This window comes from Lissotriton vulgaris, chromosome 4_1 (assembly GCF_964263255.1).
Source record: "Lissotriton vulgaris chromosome 4_1, aLisVul1.2, whole genome shotgun sequence".
Taxonomy (NCBI): domain Eukaryota; kingdom Metazoa; phylum Chordata; class Amphibia; order Caudata; family Salamandridae; genus Lissotriton; species Lissotriton vulgaris.
Genome location: NC_141691.1, coordinates 1,385,092,804 through 1,385,113,158, shown reverse-complemented (window position 1 = coordinate 1,385,113,158; position 20,355 = coordinate 1,385,092,804).

The window sequence follows — 20,355 nt, the reverse complement described above, 5'->3', positions numbered from 1 at the left end:
TAGTGTTTCATGTAAGGGACCGGGATCAGAGTAATGTTTTCTGTATTTGATAAGAAGGTGCTGAATCATGTATACACCTGCTAATTTCTGTTCGTCGGGGGAGAGGTTCAGAAATGTCTGTGCTACCGTGTCATCATTATATATGTCTGCATTTTCGGCCCATGATACAGCTGATCGGGCTAATTCTTGTTCATCCATAGAATTGAGTACATGGTACCCAACTCGATCTCGAAGCCTTTTATCAGTTTCCTGGAACTGGTGCTCAGCCGAATTCGGATTTGTCAAGGCAGAGAAGAAAACTCTCTTGCTCTCTGGACGGATACCCTTCCTAAGGTAAGTTCCCTTACCTACGTATGCTATGGTGCCTATATTTCTTTCGGATTCTTCCTGTTCTTCTTCCTCCGCGGAGGAAGCCTTTTCTTTCTCTTTCTCGTGTACTGCTATCACTGCTTTCCTAATCTTCCTGTACATAGAGGCTATGCAAGTCCCCCTGTCGTGTTTTCCTTCAGCTATATTTTGACCCCACTTGTTCAATGCATCTAATTCACTCTGATCTGTTCCGGGCCTGTCCCGTTCTCTTATCAGACAATTTATGAAAAATCGTAGTATCAGTGCTTGCATGTCAACTTTCTGTTTCTCCATGGCATCCTTAATACTGTCGGGGTCTTTCCCTGTCTGAACAAACTCATATATTCTATCTAGACGCTCCTTCATTCCTACATAGCATAGCAAGTTATCAGTAGCAGATCTTAACCGTAATGATGCCAATATCATTAAATCGTCTTTTCCGGGTACTGGATCATATCTGCAAACTGACATGTTTTCTTTTAATGCGTCAAGGCGGGATGAATTAGAGGAGTGGGGAGACCTGTACGTAAGAGGACTCTGCATACCTCTGAGATTGAATCTGTGAGTTGGTGGCGGGGTCTGAGGACCCGCGGTCGCACCTCCTGAAGCGGAAGCTTGTGCATTACCTCCTTGTGGAGTCTGTATCTGAACTTGAACTTGTCGTTTAGGTGGATCAGGCAAACGTGGTTTCGGTAGGTCAGTTTTGAGTACGGGAAGCGGCGGGGCTGGTGGGACAGGAGAAGTCTGTTGTGGTACTGGCGAGGCATGATCTGGGGGCGGGGTGCCGCCCCCGTCCCTGTCGGTAGGCAGGGCACGAACAGGCAAGTTGGTGTAAGCTGGAGCTACATCTTCTAGGTAGGAATTTAGGAATATGTCTTTAGTAGTCTTATGCATTACTTTAGTTGGAACTAATGGCGACGGCAAATTTTTCGGTATTTCTGAAATGGCGTCAGGTGTACCCTCGGCCATAAGATACATGCCGTTTACTTGGCTATTTCGGATGCGATCTATTTGTTCTGATTTTACTCGGATTCCTTCAATAACTAGTTCGTTTTCTCGAGCTTTTTCTGATTCTCTAAGTCTGTCTTCTCTACGAAGTGCTCTTTCAGCACGTTTATGTGATTCCTTACGCCAAAATTCTATGGCATCTTTCTGAGACTGTCTGGTTTTCTTTTTCCGTAATGCCTCTTCTACCTTCATGATGCACTCGGCATCCCATGTTCCATTAACTGGCCATCTGTGTCTCTCTTCTAGGTGCTTTGTATAATCGGTCCATAATTCTAGATACAATATGGCATCTATGCCATGCTTATTATACATAAAATTGCCTGGAGTGTCCCTAGGAGGGATAGGAATTTCTTCCTCTAGCATCCCTTTCCTAGTTCCTATCTGCTTTAACTTGTTGAAAAACGGCATTGTGCTTACTTGATACTGAAATGCGCAATCCTTGATACTTAATTCTGAATTTAACTAGTTATACCAGAAAACACAATAATGCACAAAAAAACAGTCACATTCATCCCACGACATTAATCACAAAAAACATTTAAAACATAGATGACTACCCCACTATACTGGATGTACTGCTCAACAGTACAGATACACTGGTGTAACAGTGCAAAAATTCAGAAATTCGGAATACTAGATATACTGCTAAACAGTACAGATACACTGCCTAAAAGCAGTGCAGACCGGACTTGTGTACCCAAACCCGTCTAGATACGACCCAGCAACGGTACTCACCGGGAAGCACGGAAACAGAAGGCCTCGGAAAACTCGACTGGACTCGAATCGATACTTCGGAAAACTTCGGGAAACTTCGGAAAACTTCGGAAAACTTCGGAAACCTGGTGGGCCTCTTGACACCTCGGACCTTGCTTCTTTTGGCTAGGCTCTGGTCGGGATCCTCCGCACTCCTCACCGCCTCGTCTGGGTACTGATCGCAGTCTTCGTCACCTCCGTGGGTCAGAGGGAGATGCAGGAAATCCTGCCGATACGCGTATGTTCCGGCTAACTGACGGCAGGGGGCATAGGTTGCAACGCACCAACCGGCGCGTGAGGTGGGGGAGGGGTCCCTATTCGGGCGCCAAAATGATGTAAATAAAGAATTTACTCTTAATTTCTATGCAGGTAAGTACTTAATCAATAATAACTCAATCGGAAATAAAAGAAAACAGAGTCCGTGGTGTTAGAGTTCTTAGGGGTTTTATTCCTTAAAAAGGAATGGTCATGGCCAAGATATCATGTTCTGACCACCACACAGGGTGTCAGAAGGGATAGAGCGCGCTAAGTTTTATTAACAGTACATAGCTTATATACTTATTTTGCATCATTGAAAACAGTATAGAAGGCGTAACAGCAGAGAGAAGACAAGATAACAGTATACACGTGGTACATGTGCGTAATCAAGAGGCGTGAACTAGAGGGGTGTTCTAGAAACGTCACAGGTAAGTGTCACCAAAGGGGTGGCACTAACAGAAAATGTTGCAATGTCAGCAGAAATCGGAAACTTGGATGCGCGCGCAGCTGCATGACGTGTGCATGACATGGAGTCGGAGGGTGCTGGGGACTTGACATTTGCACTGACGGAAAGAGACAGAAGTCTGGCATGTCAGATCAACTTGTGCTTCTATCATATCTGATATCTGATGTTTTAGGAACTAAGCTATCTGAGCGGAAAGGTCTCTGGGGTAGAGGCTATTCTATACTGACTGTGAGTGCGTGTATAAGCGCCTGAATGTCTGTATGAGAAGCGTGGGGGCACGGGGCCTTCCAGCGGAGCATGGCAACAGAAGCTATGAATTACTTGCACAGAGACAGGTCGGCCCTTTAGCCCTGCAGCTAAGGAAGGATGTTTACTGAAGCTAGCAGGCAGGAATGTATTTTCGGGGAGGGAAACAGATAACTCGAGGGTTATAGTCAATCTTGGCAGGCAGCAGGCTGAGCCGAGCGCGAGGGGCCGCGCTGAAAAGTAAGTCAGAGTTCACGAGTACAGGGGCTGCCTGGGCAGAGATTCTCGGAGTCAGAAGCCAGAAAAGAGGTTCGGTGGCAGAGATTCAGGGCCTACTTCAGCCAGAGCTGGAAAACGTAGGAGTACACTACAAAAAGACGTTGGCATAGCATACTTAGGAACGGACCACTCAACCCATTCATGGTGGGTCTGAAAGAGGACATGTTAACGTTGGACGCAAATGTATTTGCGTCTTCATAACTGGCACAGGAGGGAAGTTACATGCACTTTAACTCGTACATGGAGACGGTGGGGTACTCGTAAGGGAACACAACTTGACCATAAAATTTATATTTCCTCACTTGGGGTGGGCTAAACGAGCCTGACTGGACCAAAAATGCGTTGTAAAGGCATTGCGTGGTAAAAGTTGCGTTGTAAAGGATGTTTCCCTCTGAGATGGACCTTTATCTCAAACTGAGGCTAAAATCATAAACTTAGCAATGTATCAATGACAGTGGAGCAGATTCTGCCCCACAGTATTGACAGAGAGAGCATTTGCAAACCCTGAAGGTTTAATAACAAATTTGTAAAGTTACAATCTCAAATCAAATTAATTAAGCACAAGACAATAATCACCTGAGTACAGCATGTATGAATAAAATCCAGGCTTTTGTAATCGGCAATTGCAAGTACACGTTATTAAAAACAGTGGGGCATATGTACAAGCCCCTATCGCCACCACAGCGTCACTTTTTACGACGGTGTGGTGGAGATAGGGCCATGGCCTTATTTACAAGGTAGCGTTAAGCCACGTAACGTGGATTAACGCTGCCTTGTACATAAGGCCCCCTTTCACGCTATGCTTATGGTGAAAGGGGTGGGCAGTGTCACATTGAGGCATGTATAGTGGGGCCAGATATACACATAAAATTGGAATGTGTGTTTGTGTTTGGACCACATGTCCCATAATCCAGTGGGTAATATCATGAGGTCTCTACACTCTGAGCACTATTTAAGCACTGCCTGCACACTCGCCAGTGCTTGTCAATCATGAAAGCATTTGGACGTCATGTGGATCGTTCTCTTTCAAGCCTAAATGGAAGCACCTGAACCTTTCCAACAGTTTTGTCCTCATACGAGCTGGAGCGCGTCCTACTAGCGAATCTCTGCTTATCCTGTGTTTCTTTTCGCCCTCTTCTCTGAAGATTACTGGCAGACACGCTGAAGCGCATCTTGGAGTCTTTGAAGACTCGACTTGCTGGCAATACATCGTACGTGCAGGAGCGCATCTCAGTGTCTTTGAAAGACTTGACTTTGTTTGCTTTTTTCATACGCGCTGGAGCGCGCTCTCGGAGCTGGTCAAAGGCTTGACTCTTGGTATTGTGAATTCTTATCTTTATTTGGCATTTCATTTACCACGCTAAAGTGCGTACTTGAGCCTTTGAAAGGCTCGATTACCTCATTTCCTGATTTGGGGCATTCCAGTTGAACACGCTGGAGCGCGTCTAGAGCCTAAAATGGTTTGGATGTTTAAATTTCATTTCAGCTTTGAAGTACTTCAAACACGCAGGAACAGTGAGGGGAATTCCTAGCTTCATGGTGGTTGCAAAATACTGGAAGTGAACCCTATAGCAGAAGGAGCAGCTTCCATGCCCTGAAGAAAGCTTTCAGCTAAGTACTCTTGTTTGTTCAATTACTGGAGGCTGTAATTCTGCAAAGTAAGGCGCAGGCTCTGCTTTTCCATTGAAGAATTGGTTTATTTTTTTGGATTTTTATATTAGAGCAAATGCGGCAGGCTTAAAACTAAGTGCCTACACATAATCATTGTATTTACTGTTCTCTCTACTGGTTGCGGTTGTTAGATATTTGTGTTGTACTTGTGTCTTATTACAGGGAACACAGGGCTAGACAGCTGCAGTGACAGAACTAGGAGTGAGGTCTTCAACTCCAAGTACACTCCCCATCGTGTGATTTTGCAGCCGCATCTTTATTGTTTCCTTTGTCCCTTTTTTCCCTTTCCCCTGTCATGGTGTTGTCTGACGGGTGATATCTACTTACTCACAGATCAGGTTATGCAGCATCATTCATCGCTCCCGCTGTATTCGGCTTCAAAGGTTAGTGGTTACCTGTCGGTGGTCTGACAGGCAGGGGGTGTTGCGGTGGGCATTCCATTGATTTTGACGCTACCCCCCTATTTACAAGGCCAGCGTAAATAGGAGGTAGCACCAACATTTAGACCAGGGAAAACCTAGTCTTTCGTTGGCGAAACGAGGAGAAATTTTTATTTCTCTTCATTTTTGCTTTTTCCATGTGTGCTGCCACGTGCAGCACATGTGAAATAAGAAAAATGCCTTGGATTGTTTATGTACAGGAAGGTCCTCCTTCCTGTCCATAAACAATCATTAAGAAAAAATGCCATTTTGTGACTTCCATGTGTGCGACATTAAGCAGCACACATAGAATTGACAAAATGGCATTTAAAGAATGGTTATGTACAGGAAGGGGGGTCTTCCTGTACATAAACAATCTTTCCCCTGCATGCAGACACCCTTGCAATATGGTGCAAGGGTGCCTGTGTTGGCGCTTCACTGCTAAGTGTAGTGCCAGCGCAGGGCAAAACGCAAGGCTGCACCATATTGTCGTAAATATGGTGCAGCCTTGCGTTTCTGAAGTGGAAGAGTGAGGCGTGAAGCCATGACGGCTAATGCCTCACTCCACCACTTCCTTGAGCATATGCTCTAGCGCCTCTAAAATAAGGCATAGGCTCGTTCCCAAAAAGGTAAACTCTCTAAAGCTAAGCTAAGGTTGTGGGTAAGTCGGGAAATTTCAGAAGCAAAGGGTCAAATATAACAGAAGAACCAAATAAAAGGAAAACAAGAGAATGGAGGCAAGACGTGGAGAAAGTGAGAGAGAAGGAGTGAGAAGAGGACAAGGAAAAAGAAGATAGGGAAAGCAGAGGAACATGTAAAAAGACAGAAATAGCTGAAGGGGTGACATAGGTGTTGTTTCAACCACCAGTGCATCGAGGCCATGTGAAAATCACATCATCTACAGACAGAGAAGCTTCCTGGGAACAGTTGAGACTGACAGCACTTCCTGAAGGAGCGTCCTATGGCCCCTGTCCCAGAAACAAGACACATGTTGGTGCTCCCTAGTGGAGAGGCTTGTGAGGGACACTTTGGAAAAGATGGCTTAATTGGAACGAATGTGCTGTGGGAACATTGCATAGGACCGTATGTGTTAGTAGTATAAATAAATCCCAACCTTGGTGGCATACAGCTCAGAAGAGCCAGTGTTCCCACACAAGCAGGGGGCTGCTGAGTTCACCAGAAGCAGATTCTGGAAGGATGGAGTCAGTTGACAAGCAGAACCTTTTCACGTAGACCATGGTCAGCAGTTCAGACTATCTTGGCTACTTGGTGAGGGGTCTCACTGTGATGACGCAACGAGGGGTTAGACTCATCTGGAATGTGACTGACTTGTCCCAGCCCAGAGGCCTTTCAGAGGCTCTGCCCACTCAGACCCCGACATTGACCATGTAAACTGCAAGCCGCCGAACCCTGCTACAACTATAGTGGCCCAGAATTATTCAACTTTAGCATTTACAAAGGCAAAGTGGAGCATGCAATAGCATTGATGAACTTTTGCACATAAATGGATTTTTTGCGCTGAAAGATGGCCCAAGCACAGCCCTGAAAGAGCTTTGTATCGACTAGCACAAAACCCTTGTACTGATCGTGGTGGGTGGAATAGCTCCAGTCCCTGTGTGCAAAGGTTCTGAAGGTTTCCACCCCAGAGGTGCTTGGAATTTTCTACCTTCCTGTCTTGGCCCCAGCTAGTCTGGGGTCACAAACGACTAGTGCCAACTCCTTTGTGAGTGTGCCCAGGCAGAGATCTTGTGGTGTGCAAGCGGGGTAGGTGACAGCTCCTCCCTCTCATCAAGTCAGAAATGGCCTATCCTGCCAACACCTATTGTCTTTTGCCTCACTGTCTAGAAGAAATAGATAAAGACCCACTGCCAGCTACACCTAGACATGTGACCCAGGATACAGGCACCAAGTGGTTAGGACAAGAAATTCCAACTTTTTAAAATTGGCATCTTCATAATTGTTAAGAGAAATCTAACTTTACCGTTAAAACGGCTTTTAAATGACAATTCTTTAGACATCAAACTTGACATTCCTATCTGCTCCAAATTGAAAGTTATCACTTAATAATATAATAAGGCAAACCCAATATTATCATATGAGAGAGATATTCCTTGCAGTAGTGAAAAATGAATTTAAAAGTCTTTCACTCATATAAAACTAAAAAGTACATGTCCAACTTCTTACATACACTGCACCATGCCCTAAGGGCTGTTTAGGACCTACTCAATGGGTAACTTATATGTATTAAAAAGGAATGTTTATGCCTGACAAAAGGTTTATTTTGCCAGGTCAAGGTGGCAGTTTAAAACTGCACACAAGGGCTTCAATGGCAAGCTTGAGACATGTTTTACAGGGCTTCGTCTTTGGGTGGCACAATCAGTGCTACAGGTCTACTAGTAGAATTTAATTTACAGGTCCTCAGTACACTGAGTACCACTTTACTAGGGTCTTTTGATACTTATGCACTTAATTCTGTACCTCATTATTTGCGATTGCAATTATTTTAATAATTGTGCAATACAATTTCTATCTTTCTAGCTATCTAGGGTATTTTAAGTAAATTAAATGTGCCAATTGGGTGTAAGCCAATTTTATCATGTTTAAGAGAGAGCACACACACTTTAGCACTGGTTAGCAGTAGTAAAGTGTACAGAGTCCAAGGGCCAACAAAAACAAGACTAACAAAAAATGGAGGATTAAGGGAAACATTTGAGGGAAGATAACCCTAAGACTGACAGTTCTAACATGTGCCCACCCGTAGCTGCAAGCATGGAGACCTACCCAACCTCCTGGAAGTTCTCATCACTAAGGAGGAAGAACTTTGAGAGATCACCAGCAGTGGCATGGTCTGACCCAGAACGAGGTTCAACCGTAAAAGCCATTCCCTGTACGGAGATTTTAACCCCTCATGAGCCATCTGAGGGGCCAATAGTTGTCTGAACCCGGGAGTGAGTCTCAGACAGGTATGGTCTTAGCTTCTTAAGTGCCAAGACCACAGCTAAATGCAAAAACCACAGCTGATGGACAGAATGCAGAACAATGTCATACATTCACCCCAGTACAGAGATCTGGACCCAAATCCATCGTTTTTTTGCACTCCACACCACCCCAGTTCAGACATGCCCATATGCAAATCAGTCTGACCCTGTGCCTCATGGGAACAGTCAAGCCCGAACTGCCAAGCCATACCTTCCCTGGACCGGAAACAAGCTTCCGAGGACCGGTTTCTGGCATTCCAGCCGTCTTCAGCCCGGCTTGCTTGAATCCAATGGTGTGGAGAGCATGGGACTCACGTCAGAGCATACCCATCCCACTCGGGGTGACAAATCCACAGCTAAGGCCTCCCTCTGAAAAGCACGCCACAGCTAAGGCCTCCCTCTGAAAAGCACTCCGCCTGAGTTTCTGGGGGAACGTAACCTCCTGCTAACGAAGGCTACACGTTGGTCAAGGCCCTCCTCATTTAACCGTGCTAAGACAACCCCTATGCCATTTTCCAAAGCATAAGTCTGCACAATGAACTCCTTGGAGAATTAAGGAGTCTTGAGTGCAGGTGCTTTACACATGGCTTCATTGAGGAAGTCAAAAGCTCTCTGACAGGCCTGTGTCCAGATCACCATTTTGGGCAGCTTCTTCAAAGTCAGCTCAGTTAATTGGGCAATAATGGTGCGAGAACATTTAACAAACCTTCTGTAACATCCGTTAGCCCCAGGAAGGCCTTCACCTTAGTCTGTGTTTTGAGTTTGCCAGGCTAGGATAGTCTCAATCTTAGCCTGGAGAAGCTGCACCTTGCCCCCACCCACCGTGTAGCCCAGATTCACCACTGTACTCTGCCTTATCTGTCACTTACTGGCCATGATAGCTAGACCTGCCAGCTGCAGAACCTGAAGCACCTCTTGGAGATGTACAGGTGTTTCTCCCAGCTGAAAACAGCTATGTCACATGGGTAGGCTTCCCAGCCATGACCCTATTTGCTTACCTCTGAAAAGTTACAAGGGCAAGTTTAAGCCAAGGGGCATCACCCTGAACTGGAAGTGGCTCTCTGGGGTTGAAAATTCAGAGCTCTCTTTTACCTCCTCACTCAGGGCAATGTGCCAGTGCCCTGATGTGAGATCAAAATTAATAAAAACGTTGGCAGTTCCCAGTCTGCTGGTGAGCTCATCAGCTCAGGAGATGGGGTGAGCATCAGTCTTAGTGAGTCTTCAGTAGGCCACAGAGAACATAAGTTCAGGAGTGAAGCCCGGTGGGGCCGCCTTGACCACCAGCACAACTGGGCTGGACTATGGACTTTTAGAGGGCTCAATCTTCTCCCACCCCTCTCTCATAAGTCTGAGAGGTCTCCTAACAGGGTGTCCATAGAGGAGTTCAAATTGGCTAAACCCAAACCCCTTCTGTGGCACCTCCCTGTAGGCGACCAGCAGGCATGGCAAGAGGACATCCCACTTCTGCCACATCTTTTGTGTTTGAGTCTTGTTGAATCTCTCAATAAGCCTGTTTGATTGTGGGTGATAGGGTGTGGAGAGCTTATAGGTTACCCCACATTCATCCCAGAAGGACTTCATGTATATTGACATGAAGTTTGTGCCTCTGTCAGGCACTACCTTCGTGGGGAACCCCATGCGGGTAAAAATCCTTATCCGGCCCTCTTGGGGATCCAAGGGACCAACAATGTTGATGCCCACCCTCTCAAAAGGGGTGATAATGACAGGCAAGGGAGTCAGGGGAGCCTTCAGCTTTTTGTCTGCTTTCCCATTGGCCTGGCAGGTGGGACAAGACCTATTGAAGGTATCTTATTTTATCTTTATCTTGGGCCAATTGAAGTGGGGGGACAAGCCTGGCAAAGGTCTAGTCCTGTTCCAGATGTCCTGCCACAGGTATATCATGAGCCAAACCCAGTAGGATGACCCTGTAACACTTAGGGGCCACCAGCACATGGACTGCTCAGGTCCAGGAACCTTAGGTTCACTGTAAAGGATGTCATTCTCACAATAGATAAAGTTATTTCCAGAGGTATCTCCTGCTGCCTGGGCCTCAGCTTGCGTACTTAAGCCTAGAGTTGGGCACTCTTTCTGCACCTTGCAGAATTCTTCCCTGGTGGGCCCACCCGCAACTTGATATCCACCAGGCTCAGACAGGTCTGCTAGGGTGGTAATGTCTTATCTGGTAGGTTCAGGGTCAGATTCCTCAGATGCCCCGTCAACTTGGATTATGGGAACTTATGGGGTAGGTTTCCAGTGCTCCCTGCCCTTTTTAGGTCTCCGCCTGCAAAAGACTGCGCACATGCGCTGTCTCGCTGGTGAGACTTAATGGGGTAGAGTGAACATCACTAGCGAGCTTAAGCCCCGCCCCTCTTCTCCATTGGCTGGCCTCCAAAACGGTGGCCAGCCATTGGAGAAGAGGTCCTAGTGACATTCTTCTTTCTATCTAAGCCCTGTCCTTTTCAGATTGGGGGTGTGTTTTTGACTTTCTTTCTTACATTCTTTGATGTAAACAACAGTCAAAAAAACGCCCCCAGTCTGAAAAGGACGGGGCTTACAGATAAAAGGCTGTTTCCGCATCTGACAGGATCACATGCACTCGTGAATAGAGCCTGCCATTCTCACAAACCGTCCTCGTTTGAAGGGTGCAAACCTCCTCTCACTAATTTTCACCCTCCAGACGAGCAAAATTCCTCCCGTGGACTTCATTAGAAACATCCGCTTTGAAGGCAGCATCGCTGTGTGACGCAGCCTGGCTCAAGGCAGATCACTCAGGGAAGAAGCATTGGCAGCGGCAGAAAAAAAGGGCAGAAGGAGGGTGTCTTGCGGCAGGAGGCACAACTTGCCTCAGTAGAAGGACAGCGTAGATCCGGTCAGAGCGGGATAAGCACTGGATGCTGTGGCGTGACAGTGGATGTCTTTCTATGCGTGCTTCCTCTCCCCCAGCACCCGCCTTTGCCCTGCCGGCAGCACACAGCAGATACTTTCGTTTACATTCCGCGCCCGAGTGATAGGTTTCGTTTTCCGTTACTCACTGTTCAATCTTTCATAATCATTTTCTTTATTGTTAAAGCATACGGTGTTAACGTTCATCATAGACGAGTCTTTCAAGTTTGGAATCTGACATACCTTCACAATCTGGATTACCCGGGAGGGAGGAGAGAGAGATAGCCTGTCTTCCTAATCATTACTCCGCGTGTATTGAAAGCACCCAGAGAGGTCTTAGTGCTTAGTGTATTGGACCATTTGTGCCATTTGTGTGTGTGGCTCTGTGTGTGTGGCTCTGTGTGGCTCTGTGTGTGTGGCTCTGTGTGTGTGAGGTTCTGTGTATGTTTGTGTGTGGCTCTGTGTGTGTATGGCTCTGTGTGTGTGTGGCTGTGTGTGGGGCTCTATGTGTGTGTGGGGCTCTGTGTGTGGAGGCTCTGTGTGGGGCTCTGTGTGTTTGTGTGTGGCATTTGCGAGAGATTAAGCTATTGGCAATGTAAATGACAATGCCATTTATTTATCTATTTTCAAAACCAACACATAAATAAACATTTTGTCATTTACCATGCCAATAGATCTGACTTTTGCAAAGGCGAGACAGTTGCATTGTAAATGCTTGTTCTTCTTGGCAGCTGCCCGGGCCATTGTTCAGGCTCCAGGTTCCCCTGACTCCCCTTTCAGGCATCCCTGGAAAATGTGGTCATACAGACCAGTTCAGGTAAGCCTAACATCTCTAGGTGTGACCTGAGTTCCATTTCCTTCTAGACTGCGGTCTAGGTAATTTCCCAATAGACAATCTACAGTTATGGCAGGACTCACACCTGCTTTTAGAGAACTAGAGACCCCCACGTCAACGGTAATCAGAGCCACTGGGTTTTGACTCTCACAGTTGTCCGTGACTATGACCTGGTGGAATGTATTAGGGATGACCTGCTTTGAGGATACCAGATGACACTTTACAATAGTTATACTGTCTCATGTGTCTATCAGGACCTTCCCCCTGTGCCCCTTGATGGTAACCTACTGCCTATACTTGGAAGTATTGGATGGTATACAGGCTTTTGGCACTATCTCTCTATCCCCTAGAGGCACTAAGGTAACCTCTGCTCTCCCCAAGCTAACTGGGATTAACTCCTCTCCAAGCGCTACACCTGCCAACCCAAGTGCCCTCCTTGGACATTTGGTGTCCCTTTTGAAGTGTCCATACTTGGAGCACTCAGCACACAGGGATGAACTACCCTGACTTAAATAATCCCCTCCTCTTCTGGTCAGACTGGGACTGGTTACTATGGTCCCTTTGGAATTTTTGTTGGGGCCCTTAAGAGAACTCCTTATTTTTAAGTTTTTCTCCCCCACTCAACACCAAAAACAATTGTTTCCCGACCATTCTGTCCCTACTTCCGACCGATACAACTTGCGCCCCGAGGGAAGGCTTGCCCTTGACTTCGCCAAGTACCTATAGGCTGTAAGGCAGTGGTCTTCCCCGGCTGAGAGTAGTGCTGGTGTGTCAGACTAAGGTAAGCCATAAGGGCCCTTGGCACCTGCGCCAAGTGAAGCAACCACCAATCACAGACAGCCACTAGAGGTCCCTGGTTTAGCACAATGGCCGCCGTCCAAAACACCCGAATCCAGAAACAAGATGTCAGCCTCCGACATAGTAAATGCTTCATGGTCACCGTGGTGACGCTGTTTGTATCCCTCATCCGGTCTATCCTTGGTTGGCTGTTACTAATCTACCATCCTGTTACCTCACCAACTCCTACCCCGACTCCTGCAGAACACCAGTATTACACGTTACCAGCCCACAAGTTACCCCGCCATGCAGAATTCTTCAACAACGCCTTCATCCAAATATTGCATCATCACCAGCTGATCATGAACACTTTTGACTGCTGGGTTTGTGGACTGCCGCATTCCATGATACACCCTGTCCCATTCTTTCCCTACCCCTTTTCCATCCCTGGGTCTTGTCTTGCGTGATGGATGTTGATACAGGAGGCCTACACTGTCAATGGTACTGCCAATTCTGCCCTTGGAACATTTCGGGATGACTTCTGGCGAAACAGGTCTGGCCAAGTCAATGCTCCTTTTTGCCCGACCAGCTCATCCACAACGCTACTATCACCAGATGAACTCGATGAGATGGTAGTATTCAACTCAACTAATCGACAAACATTTTCCAGATTCCGCACAAGAAAGGTACTGCCTGATGAACAAGACACTGTGAATGTCATAAATGTGCAAGGCTGTGTCTGCATTCATGGCCTAGGGACTAAGAAAGTTGGTAACAGTACGTGTGATATCACAAAAACTTTACACTCTACATCTCTTCCAAAGCTGGTAGCATTCCCCAACACCTATTTCATCTGTGGCACTGCCGCCTACACTTGGCTCCCCGTAACTGGTCTGGTACCTGCTATCTGGCCTTCCTCCTTCCACCAACTTATTCCACCCATGGAGGTTACCACCTGTCAATGAAGGGCGCTCTGCACCGCTCACGAAGGGGCGCCATATCAGCTGAGGATACCGCAGGCCAGGAAACCGGGGACTTCTTTAAAGGTTTTCTTCCTTTCTGGGGCCCCATGGCCAACAGTCGGGCTGAACAAGGACTGACCAGGGTCCTTGAAGCCACCATCACAGTAACAGCTGGTGCCCTCTCCAAAATCACTGCAGAGCTACAGGCTCACAATGCTTCTGCATTCACAAAACAAGACCTAGACCAAATAGGCATATAACATTCAATCAATTAATGGTGTACCATCAAGTGCAAACCTTTTTGCCCAATACTCCTATCTTTTAATTGCTGAGGTAGGAGGTACATCCAAATTATGCCATAGTTTAATGAAAAAATGCCCAAACCCTTGAAAAACATAAACCAGTTGTGAGACAACAGATACCACACACCTTAGTGCCTAGATAGGTAAATGGAGAGAGTATGGAAAAAGTGTGTGTGAGCGAGATGGCACCTCACGGGCGAACCACCAATGGGAACCTGGCAGGTACTCACCAGGATTGCCCTGATCTCATCATTGGCGCCATCAAGTTCAAAAGAAAGATAGGTGTCCACAAAACAAACAGGAACGGTGTTTGTGAGGGAATGCAGTGTGTAGGGGTAACGGACAACACAATTGTAGCGTGAGGGTGGGGGTGTAATCAATACTACTATCAGCTTCCTCAAGAACAGGCTGGACACTATGTCTACACAGTGAAGGTTTTATTTTTATAAAGGTCTTTCTGGTGCGTAGGGTTAAACGTTCACGGGCAAACTCTGCTCGGTCCGTCTTGACTTTTGTGGGGGGGGTTTGGTTCAGCTAGTCCTCTTCAGGCGGCGACGTCCAGAGACACTTTGGGTACAGCCAGCTCGGAAAAAAGAAAAGGCAAGAGGGAAGCCGTCGGAATAGGGCTCTGATACTTTACAATCACCGGGAAACCCAGGGGTTGTGCAGGGTCACCTGTGTAGACGATACACTCTAGTGCTCAGTGTTTTACTCGATAGTGTGGAACAGAAGGTAGGGTAAACAGGGGGGGGAGGGTTGGAGAAGTGGAAGGGTAGAACGGAAGGAGAGCTACACACCCTGTCACTCGCTGTGCCCCTTACGCCCAACCCAAGCCGCCCAACGCCGCCGTACCTTGTCCAGCCACACTCCTCCCTCGGGAGTGTGGCACGGCGATTCACCGGGTCGTTGGCCTCCTGGCACTCCTGCTCCGTCTTCGGTAGGTCCGCTTCCGTCTCCGTCCACGCTGTCCGTCTCGCGTCTCTCCTTCGCGTCCTCGCTTCCTCCTTCCTGGATGTCGACACACCCATAGTACAGGGCTTCCGCTCCTTTGTCCATACGGACACCGCTGACGTCATGTGGGGGTGTGGCCTCATTCTCTAGGGAATCCCAGTTAAAGGCGCTGTGTCTTTCATGTCCCTCGTCGATTGCATGCAGGGGACGGCTGTCCCAGTCCGACTGGAGGGAAGGAGGGGAAACAAAGTCAGGTGTCCACCAGTCCAACGGGGTTTCCGCACCCACCCCGTTACACTCCTCCCCCCTTGGATTCTCCCGATCGGGGAGAATAGGAGTTCGGGACAAGTAGTCCGCATTACTGTTCTCAGACCCTTTTCGATGTACTACAGTGAAAGCATACGGTTGAAGGAAAAGAAACCATCGCAACACTCTCGCATTCTGGGACTTGTTCCTTTGCATCCACTGGAGGGGAGCATGGTCTGTATACAATACAAAGGGATTCCCTTCCAAGTAATACCTCAGTTTGTCAATAGACCAGCGAATAGCAAGGCACTCTTTTTCTACTGTAGGATACTTGCGTTCTCTGGGATGTAGCTTCCTACTGATTAACAGAACTGGGTGTTCCAATCCGTCCGCCCCCTCTTGTGACATCACCGCCCCTATCCCAGTGTCCGAGGCGTCAGTAGCTAGGGAGAAGGGTTTCGTAAAGTCAGGTGGAATCAGTACCGGGCTAGAGGTGATTGCTTTCTTTAGGGTCACAAATGATCTCACAGCTTCATCTGACGGAGTTTTGCTAAGGGTGTTTTTGACACTTTTCTTAAGGAGATCCGTCAAGGGAGTGGCTATGATTGCAAAGTTTTCTATGAACCTCCTATAATAGCCAATCAGGCCCAAGAAGGCTCTAAGATCTCTTTTTGTGGAGGGGAATGATGTATTGGTTATAGCCCTGATTTTCTCCTCTTGGGGTGCTATAACTCCCTCACCTAACATAAAGCCTAGGTATTTGACTTTGGGGAAGGCGGCTCTAGATTTCTTCGCATTTACATGCAGTCCTGCCTGTTGTAGGGCCCGAAGAATCTTGGAAACATGTTCCAAATGGTCATCCCATGTGGTACTAAAGATGACAATGTCATCCAAGTAGACTGAGCTATATTGAGTGTGCGAGGCTAACACTCCTGTCATCAACCTTTGAAAAGTCGCTGGGGCACCATGAAGACCGAAGGGCAAGACATTAAATTCAAACAGGCCCTCATCAGTGGCATAAGCGGTTTTTTGTTTGTCCCCCTCTCTCAATGGCACCTGCCAATAGCCTTTGGTCAGGTCCAAGGTTGTAATGTATCTTGCCCCTCCTATCCTCTCTATAAGCTCGTCTACTCTCGGAATGGGAAAAGCGTCAAAAGAAGAGATCGCATTGAGGGCTCTAAAGTCCGTGCAGAACCTGGTGGACCCATCTGGCTTAGGAACCATTACTATAGGGGAGGACCAGTTGCTCCGAGAAGGTCTTATAACCCCTAGATCGAGCATGTCCCTTACTTCCTTTTTCACGTCCGCCCTTCTAGCTGCTGGTATTCTGTACGCCCTCTGTTTTACGATCTTTCCTTCCTCAGTCTCAATGCAATGTTCTGCCATATGTGTGCGACCGGGTTTGTCTGAAAACAAACCAGAAAAAGGTCTTAAGGTCTGTAACAGATCTCTGGTTTCGGTCTCTGTTAACTCGGGGTTGATGGGTAGTTGCTCTAGAGTGGACTGCGCTCCCTGTGTGGGTATTACTAAGTGTGTGGCCCTAGGGAGGGGTCCCAACCACTTCTTTAACATATGTATATGAAACGTTTGCTGTCGTGATGGTGACATTTGTACTCTATAGGTTGTTCTGCCTATGGTTTCTGTGATTTTGTATTTGCCCCATCCATTCACTTCTAAATTTCTGGGTGGATGACGGTAGGAGTACTAAGGCCCAATCACCCTTCTCTAACTTTCTCCATTTTTTTCCTTTGTCGTAGTAGACTTTCTGTTTTTGCTGAGCTTTCTCTAGATTTGAATAAGCCAGGTCTCTGAGTTTACCCAGTCTTGATTGCAAGTGTTGTGTATACTCAAGGAGCGATCTCTGTTCATTGGCCTCTTCCCTCTCCCAGGCTTCCTTTGTAATTTCCAGGAGGGTTCTTGGCTGTCTTCCATAGAGTAACTCAAAAGGGGAGTACCCTAAACTGCTTTGTACTTGGGAACGAAGGACATACAGGGCTAGGGGTAGCAATTTGTCCCAATCCTGCTTTTCAGCGGAGAGCATTTTTTTTAAGGTGGTTTTTAACGTCCTGTTATATCGTTCCACAAGGCCATCTGTCTGTGGGTGGTATACAGATGTTTTGATGTGTTTTAGGTCTAAGGTCTTACACACCTCTTTCATAAGTTTAGAAACAAAAGGCGTTCCCTGATCCGTTAAGATTTCTCTGGGGAACCCAACCCTCGAAAATACCTCCACCAGCTTGTCAGCTACGTTCTTTGTGGTGGGAGCGCCAAGAGCAAAGGCCTCAGGAAACCGGGTATTGTAATCTACAAGTACCAGAGCATAGGTGTGACCTCTCGTGGTACGTGGAAGGGGCCCTATTAAATCCATGCCTACCCTTTCAAAAGGGTTCCCTATCACCGGTAAGGGTTGCAGAGGAACGGCTGCTGGTCTGCTCATGTTTCTCTTTTGACAGACTCCACACTGCTTACAATAAGTCTCGGCTTCTTTGTATATACCAGGCCAAAAGAACAGTTTTACTATGGTCTGGGTTGTTTTCTCTGGTCCTGAATGACCTGCGGTTAAATGGGTATGGGCATAAAATAGGATCTGTTCCCTAAAGTCCTGGGGCACTACCAGTTGTGGGGCATCCCCCACCTTCCCTTCTCTGTACAACAAATCATTCTTTATCCTAAACCGTGGATAGGGCGTGTCTGGTTTGTCTTGTGAGCTGTGTGCGGTTTCCCAAGCGTTCAAGAGGGTAGGGTCATTAGCTTGGGCAAACTTAAAACTTCTGTCTATCACCCAGGGCTCGGTGGTTAGATAGTCATCATGGGGTTGCTTTTCCTGGCGTTCGCTTAGTTCCCTTCTAAATAGCGAGAGGAAATCTGGGTTATCTACGCCTAAGATCAGATCCTCTGGAAGGGAATCTACCACCCCTACTTTTACTGTGCAAGGGGGTTGGTTTTCAGGGTGCAATGTTACTTGGGCGACCTGATATGGTTTTACGTCCCCGTGTACACACCTAATGTGAACTAAGGTATTGGACACTATCTGAGACTCATGGACGTGCTTTTTCTGTATTACTGACTGCCTACAGCCTGAGTCCAACAATGCTTTTACCCAGTTTTTATTGACTACTACTCTTACGTAAAACGATGGTCCCATCTCGGCAGAGTACAACACAGCTTTGGGGAGGTATCCAACCTCCATGGGTTCTTCGTTATTCCTTTTTCTTGGGCAGTGTCTTGCGATATGTCCCCATTCCCCGCACTCGAAGCACTGTGGTCCTTTCATGGGGGGTATCACATCCATTTTCATAGGTCGTTGTTTCAGGGGTTCTACAAACAGCTTGTTTTTTTTCTCTTGTCTAACCACAGTCCCTGTTTTCAGTCCTTTCTCGTTTTCCCAGGGTAAGTTCCGGGGCTGGGCTCTTGCAAAATTGGATGCCATCTCGATGGCCTGGGCAGGTGTGAGGCCCGAGTGTTGCCTTAACCACCTTTATGTGCTATACGGTAGGGCTTCCATGAATTGCTCTAGGTATATACTAGACATTATCTCTTCCTTAGTACGACTCTCTGGTCTTAACCACTTATCCGCTGCCATTTTTAGACGCAAGAACAATGTCTTCGGGTTTTCTTCCGCTACTCCTCTCTCTTTCCTAAACCTTAGTTGGTATGCTTCAGCATCCAATCCTAAGTGGTCCAGGATAACCGCCTTTATGTCGGTATACGATGTGGTGCCTGCATGATTTGCGACCTGATATGCCGCTTGTGCTTCCCCTGATAGCAGTGGGGCTAGAAAGAAAGGCCATTTTTCCTCCTGCCACCCACAAGCACGGGCTGCCCTTTCAAAGTTGGTGAGGAAGGCATCCGGGTCTTCTCCTGAGACATATTTTTGCAGAGAGACTCCTGCGGGATGCTGCGAATACGCCCTCCTTTCTAGGGGTACCCGTGTGCCGGGGCTTTGTACAGCCTTTTGGAGTCCTTCCATTTGTGCCGACATTGAATTTCTGAACATTGTTCTGTCCGCATCGGCGGTTGATATTTGTTGAGTGATAGCCCATTCTAACTTCTGTTGCCCCTCTATCAGGTGTTGGATTACCTGATCCATCTCGGATTCCTGGATGGTAGGGGCAGATCCCACTTCTGACACCAGTTGTAGCGTGGGGGTGGGGGTGTAATCAATACTACTATCAGCTTCCTCAAGAACAGGCTGGACACAATGTCTACGCAGTGAAGGTTTTATTTTTATAAAGGTCTTTCTGGTGCGTAGGGTTAAACGTTCACGGGCAAACTCTGCTCGGTCCGTCTTGACTTTTGTGGGGGGGGGTTTGGTTCAGCTAGTCCTCTTCAGGCGGCGACGTCCAGAGACACTTTGGGTACAGCCAGCTCGGAAAAAAGAAAAGGCAAGAGGGAAGCCGTCAGAATAGGGCTCTGATACTTTACAATCACCGGGAAACCCAGGGGTTGTGCAGGGTCACCTGTGTAGACGATACACTCTAGTGCTCAGTGTTTCACTCGATAGTGTGGAACAGAAGGTAGGGTAAACAGGGGGGAAGGGTTGGAGAAGTGGAAGGGTAGAACGGAAGGAGAGCTACACACCCTGTCACTCGCTGTGCCCCTTACGCCCAACCCAAGCCGCCCAACGCCGCCGTACCTTGTCCAGCCACACTCCTCCATCGGGAGTGTGGCACGGCGATTCACCGGGTCGTTGGCCTCCTGGCACTCCCGCTCCGTCTTCGGTAGGTCCGCTTCCGTCTCCGTCCACGCTGTCCGTCTCGCGTCTCTCCTCCGCGTCCTCGCTTCCTCCTTCCTGGATGTCGACACACCCATAGTACAGAGCTTCCGCTCCTTTGTCCATACGGACACCGCTGACGTCATGTGGGGGTGTGGCCTCGTTCTCTAGGGAATCCCAGTTAAAGGTGCTGTGTCTTTCATGTCCCTCGTCGATTGCATGCAGGGGATGGCTGTCCCAGTCCGACTGGAGGGAAGGA